This window comes from Nyctereutes procyonoides, unplaced genomic scaffold (assembly GCF_905146905.1).
Source record: "Nyctereutes procyonoides isolate TBG_1078 unplaced genomic scaffold, NYPRO_anot_genome, whole genome shotgun sequence".
Classification (NCBI taxonomy): domain Eukaryota; kingdom Metazoa; phylum Chordata; class Mammalia; order Carnivora; family Canidae; genus Nyctereutes; species Nyctereutes procyonoides.
The window spans coordinates 11,579,256-11,600,087 of NW_026575136.1; the positions used below are offsets into that span (position 1 = coordinate 11,579,256).

The window sequence follows — 20,832 nt, forward strand, 5'->3', positions numbered from 1 at the left end:
TCCTGATTGCCCTTCTTTCCTGAGAATTTCAAGAGTCAGAGTTCTCCCCAACAAGTTAGTTCTCCTGTGTTCTGGGAGTCATTTTTAAAGCTTCAGTCTAAAAAGCACCCCTTCAGGTGGTGGAGCTGTAGATGCCCTTGAAGGACTCTGACACCGGTCAGATGTAAGCCTACTCCCTGCCCCACGTTCTGCATCTGTGTTCTGGGGGTCAGCAGCACTGTGATGGATGAGGCCAGGACTGTGACTACTTCCCACATGGACATTGAAGCACTGAAGAAACTTAACAAGAATAAAAAGTTAGTCAAGAAGTTGGCCAAGAAGTATGATGCCTTGCTGGCCTCAGAATCTCTGATCAAGCAGATCCCACAGATTCTGGGTGCAGGCCTGACTAGGCCTTGCTGATGTGCAGTGAGAGTAGATGAAGTGAAGTCCACGATCAAGTTGCCGGTGAAGAGGGTGTGGTGTCTGGCAGTGGCTGACGGCCACAAGAAGATGACAGATGATGAACTTGGGTGCGACACCCGCTTAGCTGTCAATTTCCTGGTGTCATTTTGCTCAAGAATTGGCAAAATGTCCGGGCTTTATACATCAAGAGCCCCATGGGCAAGTCCCGGAGTCTGTACCAAAGCATAAGCAGCTTAATAAACCCTAGTGCTCCCATTATAAGTAAGTAAAGAGAGAAAGAAAAAAGAAAAGAAAAGAAAAGAAAAGAAAGAAAGAAGGAAAGGAAAGGAAAGGAAAGGAAAGAAAGAAAAGAAAAGAAAAGAAAAGAAAGAAAAGAAAAGAAAAGAAAAAGAAAAGAAAAGAAAAGAAAAGAAAAGAAAAGAAAAGAAAAGAAAAGAAAAGAAGAAAACTCATTCCTTTAGATCATCCAACAATTTTGCAAGCACTCGGTACTGGAATTAAATCCCTCTCTGCTAAGTATCTAGAGTGGCTTCTGTAGTCTACGAATGAATCCTGCCAGGTACAGAAGAGATGGATACTTGGGACCCCATGTGGACCAAGGGGAGTCAGATCATAGAATCTCATTCTAACATTTGATAAGTAGAGGTTAACTTTCTGGGCAGCCATCTTGCCTTCACAAAAGAGCTTGTCTGAGGAAAGCACCAACATGAGAAGGCCGAGCCAAGAGAGAAGCCTGATCTTGACACCATTTGGGTCGCTGAATCGAGCAATGTCTTGCGCCAAACCTGACCTTGGGCTTTCCTGTTACACGAGCCAATGAGTTCCTCCTTCTATATGAGACAGTTGGAGTTGAGCTAGTCCATCATTTGACTAAAACATAACTTATCAGTCATAATGATGACCACAGGAGAGAAATTAACAGGGAAGCAGTGGTCAGATGCCTATAGATCACATGTTCTCAACCACAGGTCTGCATCAGAATCACCTGGAATCACATTACAAGGTACAAGTGGACAGGTCTGGGCCTGGACCTTGCAGCTCATGTGAGGGACACTTAGTGAGCAACTGGAAAATTCTCCCAGATGCGCTGGTTCCGACACATACCACTGGCAGAGCAAGGCAGCAGCCATTTCTTGAAAATACCTGAATATTTAAATCTCAGTTTTAAGCACTAATATTATTTTTCAACCTAATTCTGATTTTCTCCTTTTAGGGTTAAAAAAAAACCTTTGCATTGAGTCACCCAGTATTATAACCACCAGATGAGAATACCATCGAGTGAAATATTTCAGCCCAGCTTGTGTAAGCTGAAGCAGCTGGGCCATTTTTTAAAAATATAATAAATAAGTGAATACATAATCAATCCCTCGAGTGCCAGCTCTCTGTTCTGTGTGCTCTCAGAGCTGTGATTTTTCATCTTTATTCTATGCCCTCAAAAAGAAAAGCAACATAGGGGGAAATGTTGACAGACTGTTCTCTGTGACGTCAACCAACAGAAAAAGCTAAACTGTTGATGCTCGTTCCAGAAGGCATTTCTACTGTGGGTTTTGGTGGGTGCAGATTTAGAATAACCCTTCCTTTTCTGGAATAAATATTAACTATTTAATACCAAAAAGCCACCTGAGAAGTCAAACGTTTTGATGTCCGCAATGTGTACAAGACACAACAGTAGCAGAAATAAGCCCATTAAGTGGAGTGAACGAGCACAGAGTTAAATATTGATCAAGCATTTCTCAAGTGCCTGGCCAGGTCCTCTGTAGCCAAAGATGAACTAGACGCGCTCCATTGGTTCAAGAAATTTACAGTCTACAGAGAAACAGACTTGTTTAAAAAAAAAAAGCATAATCATTTGGTGGATGATTTTATCTTTAGAATCAAGCAAAAATTAAAAATTATTCAAAGACAAATCTGAAGAATCAGTGGAGTGATCAGACCAGCTGACTCTGAGGTGTGACTCGTAGGATGGCTCCGAAGTCAGTTCCCAAAGACGATTCCTGCAAACATCATAGGAATCGTAGAATGTGCGCGTAACCTCCTGAGGTGCTACTTGGAAGGAGTAAATTCATTCCACATATAAGGCCCAGTTTGTTTCCTTTTTGGTTTTGTTTTCAGGAACATATATAGGCAAGAAAGATCCCATGATTCCACGCCTGTTTGAAAGAGTTCTGTAACCCGAATTTCCTCAAGCCCTCCCTGGATGTGAATACTTATTAGGCCACAGAGGCATTGACATTCAGCCATCCAGGCCATTGCCTGTGCCCTGGCACCCCCCTGTGAGGCTCCTGCTGGGTGTCGATGGAGGTGTCTCTGTGTGAAAGAACACTCCCTGCTCCCAGGCCCTCCTGTCTGGCCCCTCACTGTTGACCGCTGCCTGTGAAGCCATCCTGGCCATTTTGGCCAAGATCTCGGGGAGCAGTGCCTTCCTCCTTGAGCCCCTGGATGCACTGCAGACATGGGGAGAGAGACCTTCACCTCAACCTTGTGCTGTTATTTTGTCCTCAGGGCCTGGGTCTCAGAAGCCCCCATTGCAAGCAGGTCATGGACCTGCTGTAGCTTCTTTCCGGCCCCAGCCCCTTCTCTACAGGGCAGGGCCCCAGAGAGCGTGCCTCCAGCTCCGCCCTCTCCCCACCAGCTCTGACCTGAAGTCCATAGCACCTCCTCGTTTATGCACACTGACCCTGAGTAGCTGGCTACTAGCTCGGAACCACCAGACATAACGCTCCCGCCAGGTTCAGCTACTTCTATTTTATTATTATTATTATTATTATTTTTTAGTTTATTTATGATAGTCACACACACAGAGAGAGAGAGAGAGGCAGAGACACAGGCAGAGGGAGAAGCAGGCTCCATGCACCAGGAGCCCGACGTGGACGTGGGATTCGATCCCGGGTCTCCAGGATCGCGCCCTGGGCCAAAGGCAGGCGCTAAACCACTGCGCCACCCAGGGATCCCGGTTCAGCTACTTCTAAAAGGAAGATCAGGCAAGAGTCTGTAGAAGTCAGATTCCCTCCTGTCTCTTGGTTTCTGACAGAGCTGACTTGAGGCCAAAGCTTACATTGAGTTAGCAGAATGGGTTCTGGGCAGGAGGCTACTGCTCTCCATTGAGGGGGTAGGGACAGTGTCTGTGAATGACCGCACGGTTGAGACACACCTCGCAGACCCCAGGGGGCAGGATGTCCAACAACTTGCAAAGCCAGCGGAGAGAAAAATGCCACAGATACGGATCACAAGGATTTCTTTTAGGGAGTTACCCCGTGAGGAATGCTCACACTCTCCTTTTTAATGGCTGTAATGTTTTAATTCTTTTTTTAAACTCTACCTCGGGGTGCTTGGGTTTGGGCTTACATCATGATCTCAGGGTTATGGGATCAAACCCTGTGTTCGGCTCCACACTGAGCATGGAGTCTGCTTGAGATTCTTTCCTCTTCCTTGTCTCGCCCCCTTGCTCCTCCCTCCACTCACTTTATTTCTCAAACAAATACATAAAAATTGTTAAAGTTTCTACCTCATAAAGTTATGGGGAGAATGAAACAGGGTTCAGATGTGAGGAGCCAAGTCCTCCCAACTCTTCTTCATTGTCCATTCTCCTCCTCCCAGCAACTTCCTAGAACTGTACATTTTATTTGAGTAGTTAAAATAATATATTTATGTTAGACACACATGACTGTATTACAGATTAAGATACATAAATTCACATGACTTTTTTAAAAAGATTTTATTTTTAAGTAATCCCTACACCCAACATAGGGCTTGAACTCACAACCCCGAGATCAAGAGTCTCATGCTCCACTGACGGCCAGCTAGGCACCCCTAATTCACATGAATTTTTAAGATAAAACAAGGAACCTAAAGGAATTTCAGCTGTGCTGCTCTGAGGCATTCATTCATTCTTATTGGGGACAAATTCGTGGAAACGTTTGAGAAGTTCTGGTGTGGACCCCCGGGAGGCCTTGAAAACTCCTCATTGAGAACTGACAGTTCATGTGTTGGGAAAACCAGTGTGAAGGAGGCACAGTGAGGAGGGACTGAAGGTTAGGTTCTTGAGCTCAGCCCCTGGGTAGTAATCCTCCATGCTGCCTCTGGATCTCGAGGCTCCTACGTGCAGGGGCATCCGTAAGCATTTCTCTTCGGGTTCACAGCCAGACCTACACTATCACAGGACATGGAGCCTCAAAGGGGGTAGAGCCCTCCGCTGCAGAGGCTGAATTCAAGCCTACACCTGCTGACTCTCCCCACCCCCACGCCTTCTGAAAGCTGTCCCCATGCTTCCCATCTTCTGGCCTTCCCCATCTCCAATAGGGCAGGCTCCCAGAGTACCTGAGGCCAGGCCCACCTACAGGAGGCCATGATGCCTTCGCCACCTGACTGGTCCAGGAAACTGCCACTGGACTCTCTTGACCTTCGACTAAACCCGTTTCCTGGCAGGAACAGTCTCACCCATTCCACACCTGACTACAGGATAGAATGACTCCATGATTTTCCTAGAGGGACACTTTTCAGGAAGTTGAGCTGCTCGAATGTCCCAGGGAAAGGAACCAGCAATTCGCAGCCATGGTGCTTCCAGGGGTCCCCATCCCCTGGACGTCATACCTGTGGCTTCTCCCACCAGCCCTCTGCCTGCAGTCCAAGAGGGAGCACCACCGATGTGGAGGCGTTGCAGGCTTCTCCTTATTGCTGAGGCAGGAGGAGGACAAGGACGCTCTACCCCCTGGTGCGTGCGGCCCATGAACAAGAAATGGCTCTGACTTTTCTTCTTCTCAGCCTTTGCTTTCTGTTTCTAGTCTTTAGTCTGCATCTCGGAGTCACACAAAACATTGTAGAGCAAACAGTGAGGAACAAGTGTGCTTGGGAGGGGAATGTCCTGAATTCTATAAGCCAGTTTCCCTGTAAGGCAACAACATGGCTTTCAGGTTCCCAGGTGGACTCGGATCTGTCCACATTTGTCCCTTTCTGCACTCTTTCCTCTAGAGCCAGAGCCTGCTAGGTGTGGAGCTCCATGGATGCCAGAGGTCCAAGAGGGTCTGCAGGGGTCCCTGGGACCATACTTTTGGGAGGCCTCAGCTGCGGCCACACCTGATAGGCAGCCAACCGATTTTTATTTACTAATCATTGATTATGTGCTAGACACTGTGGTAGGGCCTTGGGATGGAGTGTGGGGCAAAGTGGACAAAATCTCTACCCTCTTTCAGCTTAAAATCCAACAGGGAAGAGAGGTGTTGTGCAAAATTTCCAATTACACTGACTTGTGAGAGAGAAGGGCGAGATACCGTGGATGCAAGTAAAGGCGATGCCACTCACTGGGGACAAGAGACAGGGTAAGGAACATTCTTCCCAAGAAGGTGACATTAAGATAAGACCTAAAGGAGCTGCTTCTGTGCAAATGAGAGAGGAGGATGGGGTATAGACAGTGGTTCCAAGCCTGAGGAACCGCCTGCGTGGAGAGCCCTGAGGTGAGAGGAGAGGGAGGGGAGGGAGCAGAGGGGTGACTACGGGGATGCCAAGGCCTGACCCCAAGGTCCGACCCCGACCCCGTGGGCAAGGGAATGTGGCTGACAGGTTCTAGGAAAGGAAAAGACTTGCACTTGGAAGGGTGGCTCTGGCGGTTGTGGGAAGAATGGGGTTTGGTGGAGGCGGGAATCCACGGGGAGGCGCTGGGCCCCGCTGCGGTGGGTGGAGGTAATTTGGGGGGTCGGGGGGGCTGAGGCAGAGACAGCAGACAGGGCAGGAGGAACCGCTGGGAGACAGAGTGAAGGGAACTGGGGAGCCCCTCTCTGCTTTATGGACGATCCCAGGCTCCCCTCAAGGGCCCCATCCACTGGCTTTCAATCAACTTGAGAAGGAAGAGAAGCCACTTGGGCCAAGAGAAGGCCTGGAATTCCAAGGGTAATGTGTGGGGAAGGAGCACCCCCGCAGGCCGCGCACCCTCCCGGGCCACCTGCTCATGCCTCCCAGGACGATGACAGCGGGTTTGCATAATTTCTGGGATGAACGTTCCGCCAAGGGATGGGCGCCATCGTATTTCGGAGGCAATCCACAGTAGCAGGAGCCGGGCACAACTTTCCCAAAGGTGACCCTTGAATTTGTGTCTGTAGCTTTAGGGCGCCGTCACTCAGAGTAGGAAGGCCTGACATTAGGGAGAACCGTCTATCTGGACTGAAAATGGTAAGAGTAGGACAGTGTGTCCCCTCCCGAAAGACCCCTCCTACCACTGCCCTCCTTTGGTCTCCTTCACTGACTGCTTGCTTGCACCCCAGACGATGGTGGTGACTGTGGGGTGCAGGGATCCCTCCCTTTAGCTCAGTCCCCACTCCACCACTGTCAAGAGGAGGATTCCCTGAGCCTGAATCTGCTAAGATTCTCTTGGTTGTGAATGCTCTTGGTTGTAAATAATCAAAAAAAGAATTAGAACATTTATGGTATCATGTAACGAGGAGTCCAGAGAGAGGGTGGACTTCAGACTTGTTTGATCCAGCAGGTCAGGACGCTTCTCAGGGACTTGGGTCTTTGTCATCTCTCTGCTCTGCTGTTCAGCATGTTGGCTTCTTCCTGGCCCTGGTTTCCTCTAGATGCAGCGTGGCTGCTGGGCATTTAGGGCCACCTGCTGCCTTCCAGCAGGAGGAAAGTGCTTCCGGCGGCCCTCTCGGAGTCAGGAGGACCCAGTGGAGCATCCCCGCAAAGCTCTTCTTCATCCCTCGTCCCCCTCGAAGCACTCCCCAGTGAGAGGGTTGACAGGTCATTTCAGGCTTGCCCTGATCTGCAGAGACTAATGAGGGTGGGAGGTGGGGAAGGGGTCACCTGGCCCTGAGTCCCAGGGGCGCTGTGGAAGCAGACACCCGGATGGCACCGAAGGTTCTTTTAGGAAAGAGCCAGGGAGCAAGAGATGTTGGGACAGCAGCTTCTAGGGTCTAAAAAATCCTTTTAGCGTGCATATTTTCCAACATAAAAAGTAGACCAAACAGTGCAGCCGATGCCCGTGTACACATTGCTAAGTCGCCACGGATCCACTCGGGGCCTTTCTCATCTGTTTTCCAACCTGCTTTCCTGCTCCAATTCATTAGGAAGCAAACCTTGGACACTGTGACATTTCATCCCCTATTATTCCAGCGCGTATCTTTAAAAGACAAGAATACTTTCATTCTGTTTTGTTTTTAGTTTTAGTTGCAATATAGTTGGAATGTAATATTAAATTAGCATCAGGTGTATACAAGTCATGCAACAATTGCACACACATTGCAAAATGCTCACAATACGTGCATTGTAATATTACTGACTATATTCCCTGTGTTGTACTTTTTTCCCCTGTGGTTTCTTTATTTTGTGACAGGAACTTTGTACCTTCACCCATCTCCCCCGCGCCCTCCCTCGGGCAACCACCAGTCTCTTTTCTGTATTTATGAGTCTGTTTCCGTGCCTTGTCATTGTTACTGTTTGTTCGTTTGTTTTGTTTTTTTGAATCCACATGTATGTGAAATCATACGGGATTTGTCTTCCTCCGTCAGCTTATTTCACTTAGCCTAATTCCTCTCGGTCCATCCATGCTGAGGATTACGTTTATTATTATTTTTATTTTTTTTAGGGGGGCACGTTTAAAAACCAAACCATATCCTCATTTTTCTCCTTGAAAAATAATGAACAGTCATTCCTTAACCTCATCAAATTAGCGAGTCAGTGTTTAAATTTGTAATTGTCTTACAGGTGATGAAAATTCTTTTTGTAGTTCATTCAAAGGTAAATTCCTAGAGATCAGCCAACCTTCTGAACTTAGAAGATAAGGAGAGTGAGGTGTGGGGGCAAGGACGGGACCTGCCCCACGGTCCTCAGGTTTTCTTTAATTGATGGATGACTCCATCCTGCTTCACTTCATAATGCATGTGAGGCAGGCGATTACGTACTGGGAGACCCACAGTTCATTCATTCATTGAAGAAATATTGGTTGAGCATCAGCTATGTGCGAGGCATGTACCAGGGCCAGCGCGTCACCAGCACTTGGATCTGTCATAGGAGGAAGCGAACTTTGCCTGACTCCGGGGCTCGTCCAGGACTCAGGCAAGTCTCCCCATCCACGTTGCAGTGCCTGAAATCTCCAGGAGGGACCCTCTTCTGGGTTCGGGTGTTCTCTCGGGAGGCTCTTCTGAATATTCACCATATTATTTTAGTGGACGGTTGTTCTTTTGAGCTGCCTACATGGAACACTCTTCCTAATTTGGGAAAATCCTAAAATAAGAAAAAGGGTTCTCCTTTCCACTTTTTACTACAAAAACTGAATTCACGGATGGTCTTTCCCCACCTTCAGAAAGTTGGAGAGACATAGGACCTTGTGCTCCAACCACATGCTGCAGCCCAGGACGGAAGGCCCAGGCCAGGCAGGGATTATCCACTGGGAGTGCAGCCAAGTCCGGTCCAAGGGAGCAGTACCACACATCCAGGGCCACCGGGGGGATGGCCAAGAAGACATTTCCAAGAGTCACCTCTGCTTAGCCACGCTTCCCACAGCAGCCAGGCCATGCCTTCTGCCCATGCACCACCTCCCCCCTGCAGTAAGCGACTTCTACTTGAGTGCCTAGAGCCACTTCCGGCTCTGGGCAAGCAAGACCTCTGAGAGGGTCAGTTGATAATAATAATCCACTAACATGTTAGGCCTTCTACTACATTGTTCTGATTGCCTTATCAAATTAAATATCTGCCAACCATTCGGAAACAAAATAGTACACAAGATAGGGGCGTTTGGAGAGACGCTGCGGGGGGACACAAGAGGTTCAGAACCCACCATGAGGACCTGGAGGTCTGGTGTGTTGGCCCAGGATGTGGAGTAGCTGGGAGCTGTGGGGGAAACACCACCTCCTTTCTAAATCTGAGGGGTGACCTGAAGAATAGACCAGTGTTCCATAAAGATCTGCGCTTCATACAGCCTGCGCCTCAAAGGAGGTGATATGTGGAGGATATGCTCCTGTTACCCCAGCTCATTCATTCTCAGCTGGAACTACGGCCACGTGCTCTCAGGGCTGAGATGGACAGGGTGGTACTGGGGAGTCCAGGTGGCTGCGGGGTGGGCTGTCTTCCTGTGCAGAGAGAACTGGGAGGACGTGGGGCCAGGGCGAGTGGTATCTAGCCAGGCCCTGGGCTCAGCTCCCACCCGAAGCAGCTCTGCTCTCCTGGGCACTTGTCAGCCCCTAGCTGGGGTGCCCATCCATCTGGTCTTGGGCCCCCAGCTCAGGGTGCCATGACCCTGGGCCTCTCCTGTGTGTCCTCCACGCTTTATTTATTTTTATTTATTTTATTTTTTATTTTTATTTGTCCTCCACCTTTTAAACCAAGATGAAGCGAGATAATGGCAGCCGGGGCCAGGATCGAGTCCCGCGTCGGGCTCCCCGCATGGAGCCTGCTTCTCCCTCTGCCTGTGTCTCGGCCTCTCTCTTTCTGTGTGTGTCTCTCATGAATAAACCTTTTAAAAAAGAGAGAGAGAGAGAGAGAAATTAGCAGCTCACTGGACAGAGTACCCACCGCCCTTCTAGCTTCGTGCAGGAAATTGCTTAATGAACTCCAGAATGATCGCTTGCAAAGATGAGATTTCTTACACTGCGTCTGTGGTTTCCTGTCCTTCAGAATGTTCCTTCTGCCCTCTCTTCCTAGGCCTCCCATGGCCTGCGTGTCTTTTGGGGCTCAGATGCCCCTTCCTCCCCTCAACCTCCTCTCTCCTTATTCTTGCTTTACTTTCTCTCCTCTTCACTCTGCTCTGCAAGATTTATTTTCTTCCTTTTTTTTTTTTTGTTTGTTTTTTTTACTTATTTTCTTCCTGACCCATGCCCTGGTGTTCGTGACCGCTTTCTGAAAATATTTCCACTTGCAAGGCTGTTCCGTGGCCACACCCACCTCTCTCTCCTGTCGGATTCCCAGCTCTGAGGGCACATCTATCTTTGGACCTACTTCTCAATCCATTGCTGTCATGGTTGAACTGTGTCCCCTTAAGAAAGATGTATTGAAGTCCTAATTCCCAGTAGCTCAAAATGTTATTTAGAAGTAGAGTCATTGCAGAGGCACGTGGGTGGCTCAGTAGGTTAAGCATCTGCCTTCAGCTCAGATCATGATCTTGGGGTCCTGGGGTCGAGCCCCGATTCAGGCTCCCTGCTCAGTAGGGAGTCTGCTTCTCCTTCTGCCCCTCCCTCTGCTTATGTTCTCTCTCACCCTCTCTCTCTCTCTCCTAAATAAATAAATAAGCAAATTCTTTTAAAGGGAGTAGAGTCATTGCAGGTGTGACTGGTTAAGATGACGTTGTACTGAAGTAGGACGGGCTTTACAAGGGGCCGATACAGCGTACCTGGTGTCCTGCTAAGAAGGCAACCTAAAGACGCAGAAACACAGAAAGCACTATGTGGCAACAAAGGCAGAGATGGGAGCCAGGCAGCTGAACAGATGGGTGGCAGCCACCAGAAGCCAGGTGGGGGCCAGGAAGGATTCCTCTACGCGTTCTCGCACTCCAGCCCACGGCCACCTCTGGGCCGCACCCAGATGGCCTGTTGGTTCCAGGAGGGGACAGGGAGGCCCAAGGCCGGAGGAGCCCTCGGTGGCCAAAGAGCCGCTCAAGCTCCGGCTGGGCTGGGACACAGGCTGTGGTCCCCGAGGCCGAACCTTCCCATGCAGGACACCGCCACGCGCGGCTGGCATGGCCAGGGGGCTCCAGGGTTGATGAGCCAAAGCTGGGAGCCCTGAGAAGGGGAAAGCCTGCCTGGTGAGGGAGCTAAGGCCTGTGTGCAGCCGTGCAGCTGTGGCTCCGGGCAGAACCGGGCGCCTGGGAGGGCTGCTGGGGCTCAGGGACCGGGGGGTGCCGGCTCAGTGACGGGAGGGTCGGCTCAGGACACCCTTGCTGGGCGCCAGGCCTGGAGGAAGGAGAGGCGCAGGGGGCAGGCACGGGGACAGTGTGGGCACAGCCGAGGGACCAGTGGGCCTTCCCAGAAATGACACCTGCAGCCAGCCAGGTGCTCCCCGCGATAACATCTGCGGGCCCGGCGCCCTGCCTGTTGCCCCAGAGCAGAAGAGCAGGGGAAGTGTGCTGCTGCCTTACGTCTCCCCCTTGGAAGACCCCGCGGCCACCCGGGCCCCTCCTGCCCCACACTGCCACCTCGGGGCCTCCGCCGAGCCCTCCCGGGTACCCGCGGGCCCCAGAGGCAGCCGACCAGGACCCAGCACAGGGGCCCCCCCGCGCATCTGCTGCACCCTGGCCCTAGAGGAGGGGGGTCTTATACAGTGTGATTCTTTTTTAAAATATTTATTTATTTATTTATTTGAGGGGAGGAGAGAGGGTGAGGGGGGAGAGAGAGGGAGAGGGGGGAGGGGCAGGGGGGAGAGACTGGGGGTGGGAAGGGGGAGAGAGAGGGAAGGGGAGAGAGGGAGAGACAGGAAGAGGGGAGGAGAGGGGGAGAGAGGGAGGAGGGGGAGATAGGGGGAGAGGGGGAGAGACAGAGAGAGAGGGGAGAGAGAGACAGAGGGGGGGGAGAGTGAGACACAGAGACAGAGAGAGAGAGAGAGAGACAAGGGGGGAGGGGGAGGGGGGAGGAGAGAGAGAGAGAAAGATGAGGGGGGAGAGAGGGAGGAGGAGAGAGAGAGCACACGTGCACCAGCCAGGGAGAGGGGCAGCAGGAGACGGGGTCAGACTCCCTGCTGAGCAGGGGGCCCTGTCATGGGGGCTCCACCCCAGGACCCCGAGATCATGCTGAAGGCAGACGCTTACCCAGCTGACTCCCAGGTACCAGCCAGCTACCGTCTGGCTAAAGAAACCGAGGTCCCAGTCCTCGGCCTGAAGGAAATCGCAGTTTCCCTGCTGGTGGCCCCAGCGCCGACCCGCTGGTGAGCTGCGTTCAGCCTCCGCCCTGGGCCTCTTGACGGCAGCTCAGCTGGGACTAGTGGCTTTCATGTCCTGAGCGACCCCCGGGTCACACCAGCGGCCGCGTGCGAGATGCTCTCCCAGGCCTCGGGCGGCCAGTGGCCACTTGGTTGCCCGGGTCACCGCCCTGCTCTGCACCCCCTCTCCAGGGACCGTGGCTCTCCGGAGTCCTCTGCAGTCTGTGTCCCGTGTGACGTAATTAGGGGCAGAGGGGGGGGGGCGGCAGTGAGGAGGGGGCTGTGCGAGCAGAACTGAACCATGAAAGGGAACAGTCTGGCCTTGCGCATCTTGCCAAGTCTGGGAAGCTCCGTGTCTGGCCCTCTCCACGTGCCACGGGCTCACGATTCCAGACAAGGAGCTCCTGTGAAAGTGACCCAGGCCATCGGCCCACCTTAGTGGCAGACGAGCCTTGGAGAGCGGGCTGGGGGCTGTGGAGCGAGGTCGGCAGGGCCACCCCGTGTCAGCTCCGGGGGCACCGGGGACCTGTCCTCGCCTCTACTCCTTGGAAGGTTTCCGTGGAAACTCACAGCAGCAGCAGGCAAGTGGGTGCCGAGCCCAGCTTCCATCCTCCTAGGTGGCGGCCTCCACACCAGGGCTCAGGCACACCCGGGGGGCTACGTTCAAGGGACTAGAGGCCCATGAGTGGTCTGAAGAGGTTTCATTGCCAGAGTCTCAACTTCCAAGTACAGATTTCTAAATCTGCCTCAAAGAAGTTCCCACGTCCCCTCACCCATGATCATCTCACCAAGGAGCTTTGCTCTGGGGTATAAAGATCTCCTTGAGCCAAAGAAAGGGAAGATTGATACATGGCTTTCTGGAGAGCCTCTTTAATGATTCATCAAGGCATCTTCGCCTCTTAGGGCTTCCTGCCTTTCCCTGTCTGGCGTGTATTTCCGTTAAGGGTGAAGCATGGCCCACATGGAGGTACTCTAAATTTAGAACAACTAAAGCAGATAGATTAGTGGTGCTAAATTTTTTAAGCAATTTCTCTCAGATTCAGTCTGCATTATTCAGTAATTAAACCTATCTTATCAAACCATCTCATGAAATATTTATCCTAATTATAGTTAGCTCTCATCTTATAAAATGTTGAATCTTTTGTGACTCCAAATGAAAATAAACTTTTAAACTAAGGGTAAAGCGCTTAGATGTCAACTTTCATTTTTGCAGCAGGGTTATGAATTTTCTTAAAATTGTTTTAGGAGGTACGCTTGTGAAAGTGTTTGGAGACCACCGACCCAAGGAATCTCACGGTCCCTATCCCCCTCCCACTTGTGTAAGCTCCTCCCACTTTCTTCAGCTGTATTATCCAGTATGTAGCCACTAGCTACATGCAGTTAGGACTTAAAATGTGGCTAATATAAGTAAGGAATTAAATTTTAATTTAGTTTGATTTTAACTTCAATAGTCACGTGTGGTTAGTGGCTACCATATTGAACAGCGCAGACATAGACTATTTCCATCACAGAAAGTTCTATCGAACAGCACTGGTCTAGAATGTCCTAGAAACAGACCTTTGAAGGAGGTGCGGCTCTAGGCAAAGCTGTGACAGGGGGAACAGTATTTAATTTTTTGAAAAGGTTGTTCAGGGATCCCTGGGTGGCGCAGTGGTTTAGCGCCTGCCTTTGGCCCAGGGCGCGATCCTGGAGACCCGGGATCGAATCCCACGCCGGGCTCCCGGTACATGGAGCCTGCTTCTCCCTCTGACTATGTCTCTGCCACTCTGTGTGTGTGTGTGTGACTATCATAAATAAATAAAAATTTAAAAAAAAAACTTAAAAAGAAAAAAAAGAAAAGGTTGTTCAAGCACATGACACAAAATTCAAAAGATTTTATAGGACAAAGTTAGTTTCTTTCCCACTTCCTTCCCTAGTCAACCAGTTTCTCCCCTTAGCAATTCCCTATGATTCCCTCCAAAGACACATTCTATTCAAATACGAGTACAAGTGTATATGTCTCTGTGGCAGTTTTAAAGCATAGCCATTCTTTTCCATTCTTCCCATTGAGAGATGAGGTTTATGCCCCTTTCTTTTGACTCTGGGTGAACCTTTGACTACATCAACCGATACAATATGGCGAAACAATGGGACTTCCCAACCAAGGTTCTGAAAGGCCATACAGCTTCCCCCCTATTTGCCAGAACACTCACTCTTGAAGTGTTGAGCTATGATGTGAGAACTCCAGCTATCTATGACCACCATACTGGAGAGACCACACGTAAGCCCATGTGTTGAGATTCCCATACTTTAGCCCCAACAACCAAGGCGCCAGACTCAAGAGTGAAGAAGCCATCTTGATTGGTTACCTATGATTCATGAGAGGGGTTTTATAACTTGATTGGAAAGTTGGTACAAAAACTTGGTAACAGATACTTTAAAATCTAAGGAATAAAAAAATGAGGTGATTAGTAACCCCAAGAAAAACAAAGTCGACCCATATAAGAATAACATCTTCTAATGATTCAGCTGTGAGTACTTAAATGACAGTAATGCAAATACTGAACATTGACTTAGCTAAAAATGGTGACATAACTACATTGGGAGCATGGAAGGAGGGGGAAATGTGTACAGGGGGGGTGCAGGAAAGCAATCGAAAGTGTCTAAAATTGAAGATGCTAAAAATAGCTATATTATTTAGAAGTACAGATATAAATCACAGAAGAAACAGATGGAGATGCTAAAGCATGTGTGTACACCAGTGGAAATGATCCAATAGAGGGGGAGGCACTGCTGAGGGTGACCGCATGAATGAGGGGAGGCCAATCTGAGCACCGGTGGACTGGTGGCCCTTCAACGGGAACAGACATACCCGACTAGAGGGGAGGAGAAGAGGTCAACAAGTGTACTTGTGTCAATTTCAGGGAAAATGAGGAAATGAGGGCGTTCACATGTGACAGCTTCTCTTTTCTCAATGAAATATGGGTAGGGTTCATCAGCTGAGAGTAAGAAACAGGAAGGGATGTAGGAGTTTTGAAGATAAAAAAAGGTATGAAAAAGCTGCCATACAAAATATGAATGCTGGCTTACCAGAAAAACACAATAATACTGCCTAGCAGCTTGGAGTACTCCTTTGAGGTCTGTGATCACGAACTTAGAGTGAAAAGAGTCTGCTTCCAGGGCAGACATGGTTTTCCATGGCAACACTAAATTACTTGAGCGCAAGTATGGAGCAATAGTTGGTTGGATCCATTTGGTGCTTTGTAAGGTTCTATATTAGAAGTCGAGGCGATGGTGCAGATGAGAGTTTTAGATGGGAGTGTTTACGATGATAGACCTTACGCTGGGAAAGAAGATTGAACACAAGAGGTGGCCGATGGGCGGTACAAAGTGTTGGAGCCAGTAGAAAGGAGATCTCAAGATAGCTGAAGGATTGTTGCAGGGGACATTTGAAAGAGAGGGAGCTGGGGAAGACCATGGGCATGGGGCTTGCAGAGGATTGAAAGCTTCCGGCTGTGACAAGGTTCAGGCTCTACCCTTGAGGTGGGATGGAGGAAGAAAGGCCGTTAGAGATGAAAAGGTCAAGGAAACCGAGCAGCCGTGGTGCTGGAATGGGCATCAGTGTGCTTAAACGAGCAGCCGGGGTGCTGGAATGGGCATCAGTGTGCTTAGCCTCCCTGAGGTTGACAAAAGGGAGCTGTGTGGAGAGGAAGGTGAGAAGCAGGGCCTGTAGCCCTCAGTGGATGAGGACACATGACCCAGTGGCAGCACCAGGCAGGGGGACCTGCTAAAACACTGGGCTTTGTAAGAGGGAATATGGTCTGGAAACAACATGGGAGAACCAGCAGCCACCAAATCCGCCTCCTGGCCTGGAAGGTTGTGCCCTCCAAGATCAAACATCCTCTGCCAGAAAGGACTGTGGGAATCCAGTGTCCTTGGGAGTGGCCTGGCTCTACTCAAGGCAAGGATGGCAGGGAAGGCAGCCATGGGCTGAGGATGTGAAAGAATTGTACAGATCACGGAAAGAGGGGGTGAGGGAGGTTCCAGAAGACACAGCGGAAATGTTGGGGAGGACATGGAGGGGAAGGGGGAGAAAGTGGGTCAAATCAGGTGATGATAGGGCAGCCTGGGTGGCTCAGCGGTTTAGCGCCACCTTCAGCCCAGGGCGTGATCATGGAGACCCATGATCGAGTACCACGTCGGGCTCCCTGCATGGAGCCTGCTTCTTGCTCTGCCTGTGTCTCTGCCTCTCTCTCTCTCTCTCTCTCTCTCTCTCTCTCTCTCTCTGTGTGTGTGTGTGTGTGTGTGTGTGTGTCTATGAATAAATAAATAAAATTTAAAAAAAAGAAAGAAATCAGGTTATGCTAATGTTGTAGACCTGAGGGGTCCCTGAGTGGCTCCGTCAGTTAAGCAGCTACCTTCAGCTCGGGTCATGATCTCAGGGTCCTGGGATCGAGCCCTGCTTCTGGCTCCCTGCTCCGTGGGGAGCCTGCTTCTCCCTCTCCCTGGCTTGTGCTCTCTCTCTCTCTCTCAAATAAATTAATAAATAAAATATTTTAAAAATGTATACCTGAAACCAATATTACACTGTATGTTAACTGACTGGAATTTAAATAAAAACTAAAAACTAAAAACTAAAAATAAAAATACAAACCCTAAGTCCAGTGGTGAGCAAAGCAGTAAAAGGATGCAAGTGCAGATGGTAATGGACAACAGGCAAGGGCTGCTCCTCTCCTGGTGGTGACAGGGGACAATGACGGTGAGATTTCTTTTTTTTTTTTTTAAGATTTTATTTATTTATTCATGGTAGACATAGAGAGAGAGAGGCCAAGACACAGGCAGAGGGAGAAGCAGGCTCCATGCCAGGAGCCTGACATGGGACTCGATTCCGGGACTCCAGGATCACGCCCTGCACCAAAGGCAGGTGCCAAACCGCTGAGCCACCCAGGGATCCCGACAGTGAGATTTCATCCTTCCCTAGCTGAGACTCCGCCAGGGACATTCCATCGTACTTAGAATATAACTGAGTTCCTTACAAGACCCCACAAGGCTGCACATCGGTGGTTCTCAAACTGTGCTCCCTGGACCTGCCCCTCTGACCTCTGCGTTTCCTAATTTCCTAAGCTTTAGCCACACTGGCCTGTCTTCTTTCCGTCCCGAGCTCCTGCTCTCCTGGTGACCTTTGCTCTAGCTGTGCCCAGACCCTCATGAGACACCCCACCCCATCCAGTGCACGTCTCCATTCAGACAGGCCCTTCCTGATGCTGCATCTCACCCCGGCTCCCGCTCCGCTTCTAAGCCATGATGTTTATTTCTTCAAGCATTTACTGCTTCCTGAAATCTTTCATTTTAAACTTGCCTCTATCTCTCTCCCCCTTAGAATGTAAACTGCATGAGAACTGGGAACTTTTCTGCTTTCTTTCTTTCTTTTTTTTTTTTAAAAACCACTGCACTACCTACAAGAGAGCCTGCTGTGTGTGTGGGGGGGGCTCAAAAATTACCAAATGAATGGGCAAGTGAGGGCTAAATGGATGAGTCCCCATATTTCTTTGATATACAAGTGATATAAATCACTTGGGGATCCGTTCAAATGCAGATTCTGCTTCTGGGGTCCAGCAGGGGACCCTAGATGCTGCATTTCTAACAGCTGTTCTCAGCACTTAATTCAGATTGCTCAGTATGAGGAGCAAAGTTTTAGAGTGAGAGCCCTTGGATCTGTCCCTCGTGGTCGCAAACGCTTGGTAGTTTGGTGGCTTCCAGGCAGCATCCTGACTATGCACTTATAGCTGTGATGATCCTGTTTGAAATATCTTCAGGCCACGAATAATAGTTTTCCTGGACCAGCTCTCCTGGGGGAGGAGAGGTGTTTGGGCTCTTTCCAAAGATTACAGAATAATGAAAAGAGGCTTCATAAGGGAGGCTACTGCTTTAAAGGAAGCCAAGTTGTTTTTTGTTTTTTTTTTTTAAGATTTTATTTACTTACAAGAGATGCAGAGAGAGGGAGGCAGAGACACAGGCAGAGGGAGAAGCAGGCTCCATGCAGGGAGCCCGACATGGGACTCGATCCAGCTCTCCAGGATCACGTCCCCTGCTGTAGGCAGTGCTCAACCACTGAGCCACCCCGGCTGTCCAAGGAAGCCAAGTTTTGCTGAGAGTAACTTGGTAAAAGCCAACTTCCAATTCTTGCAGGCAAATGAAGAACTGAGAGTTTAGATGGTCACAAGCTGTGGCTAATACGCTTACTTTAAATGAGGAACTATTTAAATCTATTCCCACCAAACCGCTTGCTAGGAAAGCCCACAGGGAATAGCTGAGGGTGCAGCGTGCATCGGGCCTCTTCTCCTCCTCACATTCAGCGAGCGAGGGAAACCGCAGCAGAAGGAAGCTCAGGGCTGTATCACCTGAAAACTCAGGTAACACTCGCTGTCACCGAGCATCAGATAAACATTTCTTGGAATATGTTGCTAAGACATGGTGATTCACGGTCACTAAAGAGTTCTTTGATCAGAAAGATCGGAAAGTGCTGGATCACACAGACACAGATTAAGATCCCTAACTGCAGCCACCAGAGGCGGAGGCATCGATGCATGGACCTATTCTGAGGGCTTCCAGCGCTGCGTTTTTTAAGGGCATCTCGGAGACGCAGAGTTCCATGGAGCGGAACTGGAGAAGGCTCACTGGCGGCCGTGGGCATCTACTTTAGCATCCCTCGAAAGAGGACGGCTGAGGAGAGAGAGAAGTAGGACCCTGGAGGGAGAAAAAAGCCAGGCCCCTTGCTCAGCCTTTTGCCTGCCCTGAGATTCCCAAGCTGAGTGTCCAGCCTGTCCCAGACTTCCCGAACGGCAGTCCCTAAATCCCACTCTTCTTCATCCTCGGTGTCCCGTTCTCTCAGAGCTCTGCTGAATAACTGGAAAAATCAGCCCGTGTTGTGAGTTAATGTGAGTACCCCTCTGGGGGGATGGGGTGACTGGGTGACGGCCGCTGCGGGGGGCACTTGACGGGATAGCACTGGATGCCAACATACAGTTATGTTGGCAAATCGAACTCCAATAAAAAAATATATACAAAAATAAATTTAAAAATAAAAAAATAATGACTACGCCTCCTAAGAGTACTAGAATTCTGAAGAGGATTTAGGGAGCCATCCTACTTGATCCAAAGGGAAGGTTCTCTGTTGGACCATTAGACTTGTGGGAGTGGTTTTTGGTTGAGGAAACTACTCAGAGAGTTTTGTTTCCTGGGCCCGGAATTAGGAGGCAGGGGTGTCAGCTGGTGGAGACGCGGGTCCGTGGCTGCCTGTGTGACCTGTGAAGTTGGCGGGGGCCACGTCGTCATTGCTTCCTCGAGCCTCAAGCATTCTCTTCACACCTGGGGGGCTCAGGGTGTGAACCCCAGGTGCTGGCATCAAGTCCCACATCCAGCTCCCCACAGGGAACCTGCCTCTGTCTCTGCCACCCCCACCCCCACCCCCCAGTCTCTCATGAATAAATAAATAAAATCTTCAAAAAAAATTAAAATAAGCTGGACCCTGGGAAATATCTGTAATAATTCCAAGCAATACTTTATAAGCAGAACATAGTTTTTCACATTTTGGGGTAAAGATCAGTGTGGTTTTCATAATTGGTTTATGGGATCCTTCTGAATCCAATTCCTTCCTGTTTTTCTGCCTCTGAGTTGCATTCATTTTGCCCGTAACAGTACATTTCTTACCAGGTATGTAATCAACGGCAGTACAGAAGGCGAACAGTACGAGTATTGCTAGATGGATCGTTTTGCATTTATTTTTCCATGATTTGGATAAAACATCACCTAGGGGAAAAATGGTTTAAAACAATCTGTGAGCTCCTGAAGGCAAATGGCCAGTGTCCACTCCCCTTGAGCCCCCACTGCTAGGTGCCGAGCCTATAGCAGGTTTCACAGTTGTTTGCCGAATGAATGTCCAGTTGTGTTACGCAGATTTGTTTTTGTGTGACCTTAGTGTTACTTCAGACCTTCTCCCTAACACGGTGGTTGACTAAATACTCATCTTGCTTTCCTACTATTTGCCCAACAAGTGTAAGCACCATGAACGTATCATGAAAAAAAAATTTTTTTTTTTTTATCAAGAGTTTTCAACTTTTGGGATGCCTGGGTGGCTCAGAGGTTGAGAGTCCGCCTTGGGCCCAGGGTGTGACCCCAGGGACCCGGGATCGAGTCCTGCGTTGGGCTCCCTGCATGGAGCCTGCTTCTCCCTCAGCCTGTGTCTCTGCCTCTCTCTCTCTCTCTCTCTCTCTCTCTCTCTCTCTCTGTGTGTCTCTCATGAATAAACAAATAAAATCTTTAAAAAAATTATTAAAAAAAAGAGTTTTCGGGATCCCTGGGTGGCGCAGCGGTTTGGCTCCTGCCTTTGGCCCAGGGCGCGATCCTGGAGACCCGGGATCGAATCCCACGTCGGGCTCCCGGTGCATGGAGCCTGCTTCTCCCTCTGCCTGTGTCTCTGCCTCTCTCTCTCTCTCTGTATGACTATCATAAATAAATAAATTTAAAAAAATAAATAAATAAAAAAATAAAAAAAAGAGTTTTCAACTTTTGAAAGTCCTTTTTTTTAAAGATGCTGGGATCCTTAGACTGTAA

General features: G+C 49.6%; 1 pseudogene; it reads left to right on the forward strand.

Annotated features, from left to right (window-relative positions):
* The first annotated feature begins 222 nt into the window (after positions 1-222).
* LOC129495421 (60S ribosomal protein L10a-like) lies at positions 223-7,125 on the forward strand (annotated as a pseudogene).
* The last annotated feature ends 13,707 nt before the right edge of the window (positions 7,126-20,832 follow it).